The sequence below is a fragment of the Schistocerca serialis genome, chromosome 9, assembly GCF_023864345.2.
Source record: "Schistocerca serialis cubense isolate TAMUIC-IGC-003099 chromosome 9, iqSchSeri2.2, whole genome shotgun sequence".
Classification (NCBI taxonomy): Eukaryota; Metazoa; Arthropoda; class Insecta; order Orthoptera; family Acrididae; genus Schistocerca; species Schistocerca serialis.
The window spans coordinates 256,439,550-256,450,815 of record NC_064646.1 but is presented as its reverse complement, the minus strand read 5'-3'; positions in this window follow the sequence as shown (position 1 = coordinate 256,450,815).

The window sequence follows — 11,266 nt, the reverse complement described above, 5'->3', positions numbered from 1 at the left end:
TAATTAAAATACTTTTTGAGAGGTCACAGACGACACAGTACTTGGTTTGTTTGACAGCTCCATTATTATATCACGACGCTACTTATCAGTGACAATCTTCATTATTGCTTTTACGCTGTATCTGTTTTATGCCTGCACAGTTCTACGATCTTCTGGAAAGTAAAACACGTTTCGGTACTGACGTTTTTGGTATGGGTACAATGAGACAGTTATTTTCGTAACCCAATAATACGTTACAGTACAGTACTTTCAAGGTCACGGCAGTGAACGTAATAACTACGACATTTATATGCGTAGCACTTTACTTTTGTATATGACAAGGTAAGTACATTGATTTTTGGAGAACTTCGCTTCTGAACGACGGTAACTACGACACTTGGTACATTTTTACTATTAAGCAATGACAGAAATTTTCTTACAACAAGACGTACAGTTTAGTGCTACAAGATATGTGTATGAGTGACTACTTTTTGTACTCGAAACATTACACTGAACAACAAATTTGAAAGTGTGTAAATTGCATGATTTTGAGTTAGTTATGTTTATTTCAGTATAAAATGATACAAAATCATCATCTTCATATATATTTAGCTATAGTTTTCAAAAAAAGTAATCTACATTTTTGTATAAATAACCCACTAACTAAATATGCATGCATGTTACAAGATTCAGAATAACAAACTTTAATTGAATAAATAATTGAATTATGTTATATGTTATGCATTGATCAATTTCAGTGCTATTCAGGAAGTACAAAAGTAAAATATTAAGTAAAAATGAAGATAATATTACATGAATGAAAATACTTTGTAAGTCTACTTTGTACCAGAACTATGTAAAGCACAAAAGAAAATATATAAATTAACTGGTCACAAATGTATATAAAGGATTACAAATGTTAAATGCCTACATGTACAGTATATACAATTACACATTTTGTTCAGGGATACATTCAGAAGATGACCGTTTTCGCTTGGCTTGGCGTTTATACACTTACTCGGGACCATCCGTTATGACAGTCCAGCAGTAATCTGCTAAAATAGTGGGGCTCTACTTTCCAGCGTATCTCTTTTCAAATTTGGCAACATCTGGATGACATCGCTCCCCATGTTCATTACTTACTGCAACACAATCTTTGGGGAAGAAGTCAAGATTACTATGTACGAAATGCATTTCCAATGACATGTTGCAACCAAGTTTTTCATAAGATAACAACATGTTATCTACAATCTACTTGTAATTTATCGCTCGTTTGTTCCCTAAGAACAGTAAACTGACAGTCTTAAATCATTCCCATTCATGCTTCTCATCACCTTGTATGACTCCATCAAAACTATGGTCTTCAAAAAACTCTCAAATCTGTTGGCCTACAAAGAGGCCCTCATTTACTTTGGCATCACTTAAGTAAGGGAATTTTTGCCTTAAATACTTAAACACATCACCATCTTTGTTCATTCCCTTAACAACGTTTTTCATGAGACCCAACGTGATGTGAAAGGGTGGGAACAGAATCTTTTTAGGTTCTACTAGAGGTTCACTCTTAATGTTGTTTATACCTGGTTGAAGAGATTTTCTGGGGGCCCATTCATGCATACTACAATGAGATGCATGAGCTCGGCTATTCCATTCACAGAGAAAGCAGCAATATTTAGTATACCCAAACTGCATACCTAGTAGCAGTACAACCACTTTCCAGTCTCCACAAATCTGCCATTGAGAGTCACTATACAAGATGGCTTCTGGTAAAATTTACATGTTTGCTATGACTCTTTTATATGTACACTGTTCCCAACTGGAATAGGAGGAAGCTCATTACTAATATGTAAAAGCACTGCTTTTAAGCTCAACATTGACAAATCAGCAAAGAGTCTCCACTCGTCAGTGTTGTAATTAATTCTGAGAACCTTCATTAGACCTTTTATGTTTACACATACCACAAAACTATCTTGCATTTAGAAAAAAGGAGTGAATTGTTGCTCTCTTTTGCAGTAGACTGAAACAGTTACATTGCTTTCCAGAAAATTGCGCTGCTGCAGCCTTGATGCTAAAATCTCAGCCTTAGCTTTAGAGAGCTCCAAACCCCTAATGAGATCACTTACCTCATTTTGAGGATCATCAGTTGACGATATATTTGGGAGAAACTCTGGATCTTGTGATGTACATGGTTCAGAACATTCAGAATCCCCATCGGAAGTAACCTCGTACTCTGCGGTGGTTCAGGTATTGATAATCCTTCCCCATGTAGAACTGGAAGTATGGCAGATGGAATGTTAAGATAGACCACTGTCCAAATAGTTCAAATGGCTCTGAGCACTACGGGACATAACATCTGAGGTCATCAGTCCCCTAGAACTTAGAACTACTTAAACCTAACTAACCTAAGGACGTCACACACATCCATGCCCAAGGCAGGATTCAAACCTGCGACCGTAGCGGTCGCGCGGTTCCAGACTGAAGCGCCTAGAACCGTTCGGCCACACCGGCCGGCAAATCACTGTCCATTTCTTATTTTAAGGTATTCCCTTGTTGATAGGAGGAACCATACAAAAGTAGCAGTCACTGACATGGTTAGTTGGCTTGCGCCAGATCATGTACACTGAAAAGGGCATTGAACGTCCTTCCCCATGCTTCCAGTTCCTGAGGTTGCTGGCACAAGTGTTACAGATAACATGTGGAGTCCCGGGTTTATCCTGATTACCTATTTTTCACCCAAAATAACAACTGTAAGTTTTTTTAATCAATGGATTTATTTGCTGATTTGTGAAGCAAATGTCACTTCTGCACAAACATAGCAAAATGTGTCAGCTCTGTTGCTCACTTCAATAGCAGTCAACTGTTACGTATCACCGTGATTTTATTTGCAGTTTGATTGAATGTAAAAGAATGTTATTCATTTGCTAGGTAGTAATAAAATCATGGATAGAACTTTTATGTTCTTTGGCTATAAAAAGTTTATATTGCATAGCACTTTAAATAAATCAAATTTTGATTATAGTTGTAAACAGAAAAGATAAAATGCAGTTCTCAATACTGGCTTTTGTAGCTGAAAATTTAACTTTGTGCTCTCTGGCCTATTATGTGGGGACACGCACAACACTAAAAGATTTCCTGCTGTGAATGTATGATCGTTAATTTGCAGAACTATTTTCTCATAAATATGATCTGGCTTGTTAGAAGCGAAACACTATATTATTACTGTAACTGATTACGAAATTAAATATGTCTCTCTCTACTTTCGTCTCTGAAATGCATAGAAAATTAATCCTACACTCCTGGAAATGGAAAAAAGAACACATTGACACCGGTGTGTCAGACCCACCATACTTGCTCCGGACACTGCGAGACGGCTGAACAAGCAATGATCACACGCACGGCACAGCGGACACACCAGGAACCGCGGTGTTGGCCGTCGAATGGCGCTAGCTGCGCAGCATTTGTGCACCGCCGCCGTCAGTGTCAGCCAGTTTGCCGTGGCATACGGAGCTCCATCGCAGTCTTTAACACTGGTAGCATGCCGCGACAGCGTGGACGTGAACCGTATGTGCAGTTGACGGACTTTGAGCGAGGGCGTATAGTGGGCATGCAGGAGGCCGGGTGGACGTACCGCCGAATTGCTCAACACGTGGGGCGTGAGGTCTCCACAGTACATCGATGTTGTCGCCAGTCGTCGGCGGAAGGTGCACGTGCCCGTCGACCTAGGACCGGACCGCAGCCACGCACGGATGCACGCCAAGACCGTAGGATCCTACGCAGTGCCGTAGGGGACCGCACCGCCACTTCCCAGCAAATTAGGGACACTGTTGCTCCTGGGGTATCGGCGAGGACCATTCGCAACCGTCTCCATGAAGCTGGGCTATGGTCCCGCACACCGTTAGGCCGTCTTCCGCTCACGCCCCAACATCGTGCAGCCCGCCTCCAGTGGTGTCGCGATAGGCATGAATGGAGGGACGAATGGAGACGTGTCGACTTCAGCGATGAGAGTCGCTTCTGCCTTGGTGCCAGTGATGGTCGTATGCGTGTTTGGCGCCGTGCAGGTGAGCGCCACAATCAGGACTGCATAAGACCGAGGCACACAGGGCCAACACCCAGCATCATGGTGTGGGGAGCGATCTCCTACACTGGCCGTACACCACTGGTGATCGTCGAGGGGACACTGAATAGTGCACGGTACATCCCAACCGTCATCGAACCCATCGTTCTACCATTCCTAAACCGGCAAGGGAACTTGCTGTTCCAACAGGACAATGCACGTCCGCATGTATCCTGTGCCACCCAACGTGCTCTAGAAGGTGTAAGTCAACTACCCTGACCAGCAAGATCTCCGGATCTGTCCCCCATTGAGCATGTTTGGGACTGGATGAAGCGTCGTCTCACGCGGTCTGCACGTCCAGCACGAACGCTGGTCCAACTGAGGCGCCAGGTGGAAATGGCATGGCAAGCCGTTCCACAGGACTGCATCCAGCATCTCTACGATCGTCTCCATGGGAGAATAGCAGCCTGCATTGCTGCGAAAGGTGGATATACACTGTACTAGTGCCGACATTGTGCATGCTCTATTGCCTGTGTCTATGTGCCTGTGGTTCTGTCAGTGTGATCATGTGATGTACCTGACCCCAGGAATGTGTCAATAAAGTTTCCCCTTCCTGGGACAATGAATTGACGGTGTTCTTATTTCAATTTCCAGGAGTGTATTACACGCCAGAAATGACAGTATGCAGTACTTGCCAGACATAAAAGCTGCAGTGGATTTTTAAATATTTGAACACTATTGATTGCCATGGCTAAAATGAGAGCATGAAACTAAAAATGAAAATGATTTTAATATCATTAGCCTGGCCAGATTTCAACACAGCAGTCTTTTATCTGTTACAAGTAGAGTTTTAACTCTCTGATTTACGTAAATTATTTACGTCACTAATATGCTACTAGCAGCTAGCCATGTCCACCTAAAAATAAAATCTGCAATTCTCCTCTGTGGTCTCCGGGAAGCTGAAAGAAATAATTTTAATGTACAATGACCTCCCTGCTTAACTGCGGGAAAACTGCTTTCATTCAATTATGGTTTGAATTTGCCGCGGCAGCGGCTCCCGCGATCGTGGCGCAGCACTGCATCACAAAAAATGCTAAACTGGCTGAAAAGGGCTAAAAATGTGGGATGAAATACTGGGAAAGTGAGCTACAAATTATTACAAGTATTTTTAACAATTTCTGTATTCAGAATTAACATACAATTCAAAGTTCTCACCTTTTTTACATATCAGTGCCCAATGGCGTCTTTCTCAATCAAAAAACCAGTGAAAGCGAACTAAGCTTTAGTGAGATCACCACAGGCTCTTACAATATTAACGACTACGAGAAGACAGAGACAGTAATGTCTAAGCCTCCACTATTTATAAGCAATTTAATATGCTAAAATATATCTTCTTTACATTTTTAATTGTCATTGTCTGTGTCGGTTTCCACACTCGCCGACCACAGACATTATTTGCAAAATGATTATTTCTTTTATACAGAATCCACATAATCGATAACTGTTCATAACAGAAATGAAATATAAGAACACAGATAAAAGTTTCTTCATTATATTACACAGATTTTACAAATGTCTTGCCCAGAGACATCACACAACTTGAACTGGTAATTAACTGGAAAGAAATGTGCAAAAATTATTACATGCATTAATAAAGTCACTGAAGTTGAAGAGGAGGGAGACACAAAGATCACTAAAATTGGTATCAAATTGTTTACATCCAAAATATTGCACACAAGTAAAACCAAGGACAATAATATAATCCACTGTTACAAGTTATTATAACTCTGACAAACCATTATAATATTTGATTTTAAACTTAACATTAAAATCCATACACAATCGTCTCACCACAATAAAACAGTGTAAAATGAAAACTAGAGCCAATTTTGAGTGGCCTTTGTGATATTCGCGATCAGCGCATTAGAATGGATAGGAATTAGCTATTTTTTTCGATTTACGTTTTCATTGCTGCATAGTGTTATAAGAAATATTTTTGAAATACAATGATACAGAGAAGGTTTTCTATTATACATTTCATTCTGCACTTTCAATCTGTAGGCTCTGAGGTATAATTACATTATCCCTCAAGGGGATACACCTACTTTTGTGGCAAGCGCAAGGAGCCCTAGCTAGTATGGTATTTGCTTATACAGTTTTATACATCGGTACAATATTTCTCTAGCATAGAATTACACAAAAATCTGGTCATATAACAGGGAGAAATGAACATTTTTACTATGGCTCTGACACATGTCTAGGTAATTACTTTGGATAACTTTGCATTTTTTGAAATTGTACGTTGTCTGCATTTTGTGAACTGTTCAGATATTTTCTGAACCACTGTGATACTGCAAGAGCTTTGAGTGATGTATACTGTATGGGATCATAACTTTTGAAGATGTTTGAGGTAGATGACACAATTGAAACGAGCAGAGTGCATTTTTTGAGAGGTTTTGAGATTACTGAAGGAAGCTACGTCGATTTTCAGATTTCATTGATGTGTTATGATGATATTATTACGATCAATAGGAAAAGTCCATACATATGTGACTGTGAGTACCAGAATCTACATCTACATCTACATGATTACTCTGCAATTCACATTTAAGTGTTTGGCAGAGGGTTCATCGAACCACAATCATACTATCTCTCTACCATTCCACTCCCGAACAGCGCGCGGGAAAAACGAACACCTAAACCTTTCTGTTCGAGCTCTGATTTCTCTTATTTTATTTTGATGATCATTCCTACCTATGTAGGTTGGGCTAACAAAATATTTTCGCATTCGGAAGAGAAAGTTGGTGATTGAAATTTCGTAAATAGATCTCGCCGCGACGAAAAACGTCTTAGCTTTAATGACTTCCATCCCAACTCGCGTATCATATCTGCCACACTCTCTCCCCTATTACGTGATAATACAAAACGCGCTGCCCTTTTTTGCACCCTCTCGATGCCCTCCGTCAATCCCACCTGGTAAGGATCCCACACCGCGCAGCAATATTCTAACAGAGGTCGAACGAGTGTAGTGTAAGCTGTCTCTTTAGTGGACTTGTTGCATCTTCTAAGTGTCCTGCCAATGAAACGCAACCTTTGGCTCGCCTTCCCCACAATATTATCTATGTGGTCTTTCCAACTGAAGTTGTTCGTAATTTTGACCCCAGGTACTTAATTGAATTGACAGCCTTGAGAATTGTACTATTTATCGAGTAATCAAATTCCAACGGATTTCTTTTGGAACTCATGTGGATCACCTCACACTTTTCGTTATTTAGCGTCAACTGCCACCTGCCACACCGTACAGCAATCTTTTCTAAATCGCTTTGCAACTGATACGGGTCTTCGGATGACCTTACTAGACGGTAAATTACAGCATCATCTGCGAACAACCTAAGAGAACTGCTCAGATTGTCACCCAGGTCATTTATATAGATCAGGAACAGCAGAGGTCCCAGGACGCTTCCCTGGGGAACACCTGATATCACTTCAGTTTTACTCGATGATTTGCCGTCTATTATTACGAACTGCGACCTTCTTGACAGGAAATCACGAAACCAGTCGCACAACTGAGACGATACCCCATAGGCCCACAGCTTGATTAGAAGTCGCTTGTGAGGAACGGTGTCAAAAGCTTTCCGGAAATCTTGAAATACGGAATCAACTTGAGATCCCCTGTCGATAGCGGCCATTACTTCGTGCGAATAAAGAGCTAGCTGCGTTGCACAAGAAAGATGTTTTCTGAAACCATGATGATTACGTATCATAAGATCGTTCCCTTCGAGGTGATTCATAATGTTTGAATACAGCATATGCTCCAAAACCCTACTGCAAACCGACGTCAATGATATAGGTCTGTAGTTCGATGGATTACTCCTACCCTTCTTAAACAGTGGTGCGACCTGCGCAATTTTCCAATCTGTAGGTACAGATCTATCGGTGAGCGAGCGGTTGTATATTATTGCTAAGTAGGGAGCTATTGTATCATTGTAATCTGAAAGAAACCTAATCGGTATGCAATCTGGTCCTGAAGACTTGCCCGCATCAAGCGATTTAAGTTGCTTCGCAACCTCTAAGGTATCTACTTCTAAGAAACTAATGCTAGCAGCTGTTCGTGTTTCAAATTCTGGAATATTCCATTCGTCTTCCCTGGTGAAGGAATTTAGGAAAACTGCGTTCAATAACTTCGCTTTAGCGGCACAGTCGTCGGTAACAGTACCATCGGCACTGCGCAGCGAAGGTATTGACTGCGTCTTGCCGCTTGTGTACTTTACATACCACCAAAATGTCTTCGGATTTTCTACCAAATTTCGAGAAAATGTTTCGTTGTTGAACCTATTGAAGGCATCTCGCATTGAAGTCCGTGCCAAATTTTACGCCGATGGAAACTTTTGGACACTGTTATTGATGAGATTTCGGTTCTACACAGTCTCCTGTAATTTTTTAAATATTTTCGTAAAGAGTATATGTGACCTTGACGTAAAGTATGGTATTTTTCTGATGTAGCTTAAGCCGCTTTGAAGCTCGTCGCACTCCTGCAAGCGCTCCCATACTTTCAGAAAAGAGAGGCCGTTGACATCGCTGTTGACATTTCTTTGCAGAACACACCACAAACACGACATACAGTATTACATTTAAACATATGATTACACTTTGCACGTTGTTCTTTGTGCTACTTACTGAAATGCTTATGTACTGATGAGAAATATTCTTATGTTTACACACCTGATTGTGAAAAGTGTCTCTCTATGAGAGTTGAGAGAATTTCTACTGACTTATGATATTCCACATCGTTATGGAATGATGATTTTATGTTTTACTTTGTACATATTTGCTTTTTTTATTTGATATATGGTCTCTAGCTGCATAGCAGCATTAATTTTATAAAATAAAATTCAATACATGTGTAAATTGAACACTTTCTGTCAACAGAAGAATTAAATAACAATTTTATAATCCACATTCTTAAAAAAGAGCACTTGGAAAGGAAAGAACTATAAGAAGGAGAAGGGACTAGTAACAGGGACTGCAAACATAATTTTCTTTCCATGGATTTGGTAACTTTTTGGCAGAGTAAGTTGTTGTGGTGCACTACTTTAGTGTTAAGATGTGACATAGAATCGTTGCATTTCACAGGGGAGATAATATAGATCTAGTTCCTCGTCCTAGCACTTTGCATATTCTTGATGATCACAGATGCACTCATGCTACTTTAAGCCTACACATATACACTCCTGGAAATGGAAAAAAGAACACATTGACACCGGTGTGTCAGACCCACCATACTTGCTCCGGACACTGCGAGAGGGCTGTACAAGCAATGATCACACGCACGGCACAGCGGACACACCAGGAACCGCGGTGTTGGCCGTCGAATGGCGCTAGCTGCGCAGCATTTGTGCACCGCCGCCGTCAGTGTCAGCCAGTTTGCCGTGGCATACGGAGCTCCATCGCAGTCTTTAACACTGGTAGCATGCCGCGACAGCGTGGACGTGAACCGTATGTGCAGTTGACGGACTTTGAGCGAGGGCGTATAGTGGGCATGCGGGAGGCCGGGTGGACGTACCGCCGAATTGCTCAACACGTGGGGCGTGAGGTCTCCACAGTACATCGATGTTGTCGTCAGTGGTCGGCGGAACGTGCACGTGCCCGTCGACCTAGGACCGGACCGCAGCCACGCACGGATGCACGCCAAGACCGTAGGATCCTACGCAGTGCCGTAGGGGACCGCACCGCCGCTTCCCAGCAAATTAGGGACACTGTTGCTCCTGGGGTATCGGCGAGGACCATTCGCAACCGTCTCCATGAAGCTGGGCTACGGTCCCGCACACCGTTAGGCCGTCTTCCGCTCACGCCCCAACATCGTGCAGCCCGCCTCCAGTGGTGTCGCGACAGGCGTGAATGGAGGGACGAATGGAGACGTGTCGTCTTCAGCGATGAGAGTCGCTTCTGCCTTGGTGCCAATGATGGTCGTATGTGTGTTTGGCGCCGTGCAGGTGAGCGCCACAATCAGGACTGCATAAGACCGAGGCACACAGGGCCAACACCCGGCATCATGGTGTGGGGAGCGATCTCCTACACTGGCCGTACACCACTGGTGATCGTCGAGGGGACACTGAATAGTGCACGGTACATCCCAACCGTCATCGAACCCATCGTTCTACCATTCCTAGACCGGCAAGGGAACTTGCTGTTCCAACAGGACAATGCACGTCCGCATGTATCCCGTGCCACCCAACGTGCTCTAGAAGGTGTAAGTCAACTACCCTGGCCAGCAAGATCTCCGGATCTGTCCCCCATTGAGCATGTTTGGGACTGGATGAAGCGTCGTCTCACGCGGTCTGCACGTCCAGCACGAACGCTGGTCCAACTGAGGCGCCAGGTGGAAATGGCATGGCAAGCCGTTCCACAAGACTACATCCAGCATCTCTACGATCGTCTCCATGGGAGAATAGCAGCCTGCATTGCTGCGAAAGGTGGATATACACTGTACTAGTGCCGACATTGTGCATGCACTGTTGCTTGTGTCTATGTGCCTGTGGTTCTGTCAGTGTGATCATGTGATGTATCTGACCCCAGGAATGTGTCAATAAAGTTTCCCCTTCCTGGGACAATGAATTCACGGTGTTCTTATTTCAATTTCCAGGAGTGTATTTCCCTTATCTGCATTGCTGTCTTTACTGTAATATTTGGTCATACTATATGTATCAAATCTCAGAGACTATATGACTGTGTTAGTGCTTGCCCGTGTGTTGATAATTCAGCAAGGGTCTGGTTAACAGCATTGCTGGTTGTAAGGATACTGCAAAAAAATCAATGAGTGCATAAGTGATGATTTAGGGACTTGTAATGTTCATCAATACTAACTACACAGTAATGGCTCATGGACTTGCTATATAATCCTCAAGACCCTTCAGTTGTGATTGTGCACCCACAGATGGCTGCTGGCCTTCCCTACAAGAACTACAGTGGGTCTGCACCTTTGGTGGCCCACAACTATCATAATCTCTACTAAGACTGTAGTGGGTCTGCTCTTTGCTGACCCTCAAATACTGCCAATATGCTTCAAGACTTCGACTGATACTGCAGTGGGTCTGCTCTGCGGTGACCCACCGCCGGCCGGGGTGGCCGAGCGGTTCTAGGCGCTACAGTCTGGAACCGCGCGACCGCTACGGTCGCTGGTTCAAATCCTGCCTCGAGCTTGGATGTGTGTGATGTCCTTAGGTTAGTTAGGTTTAA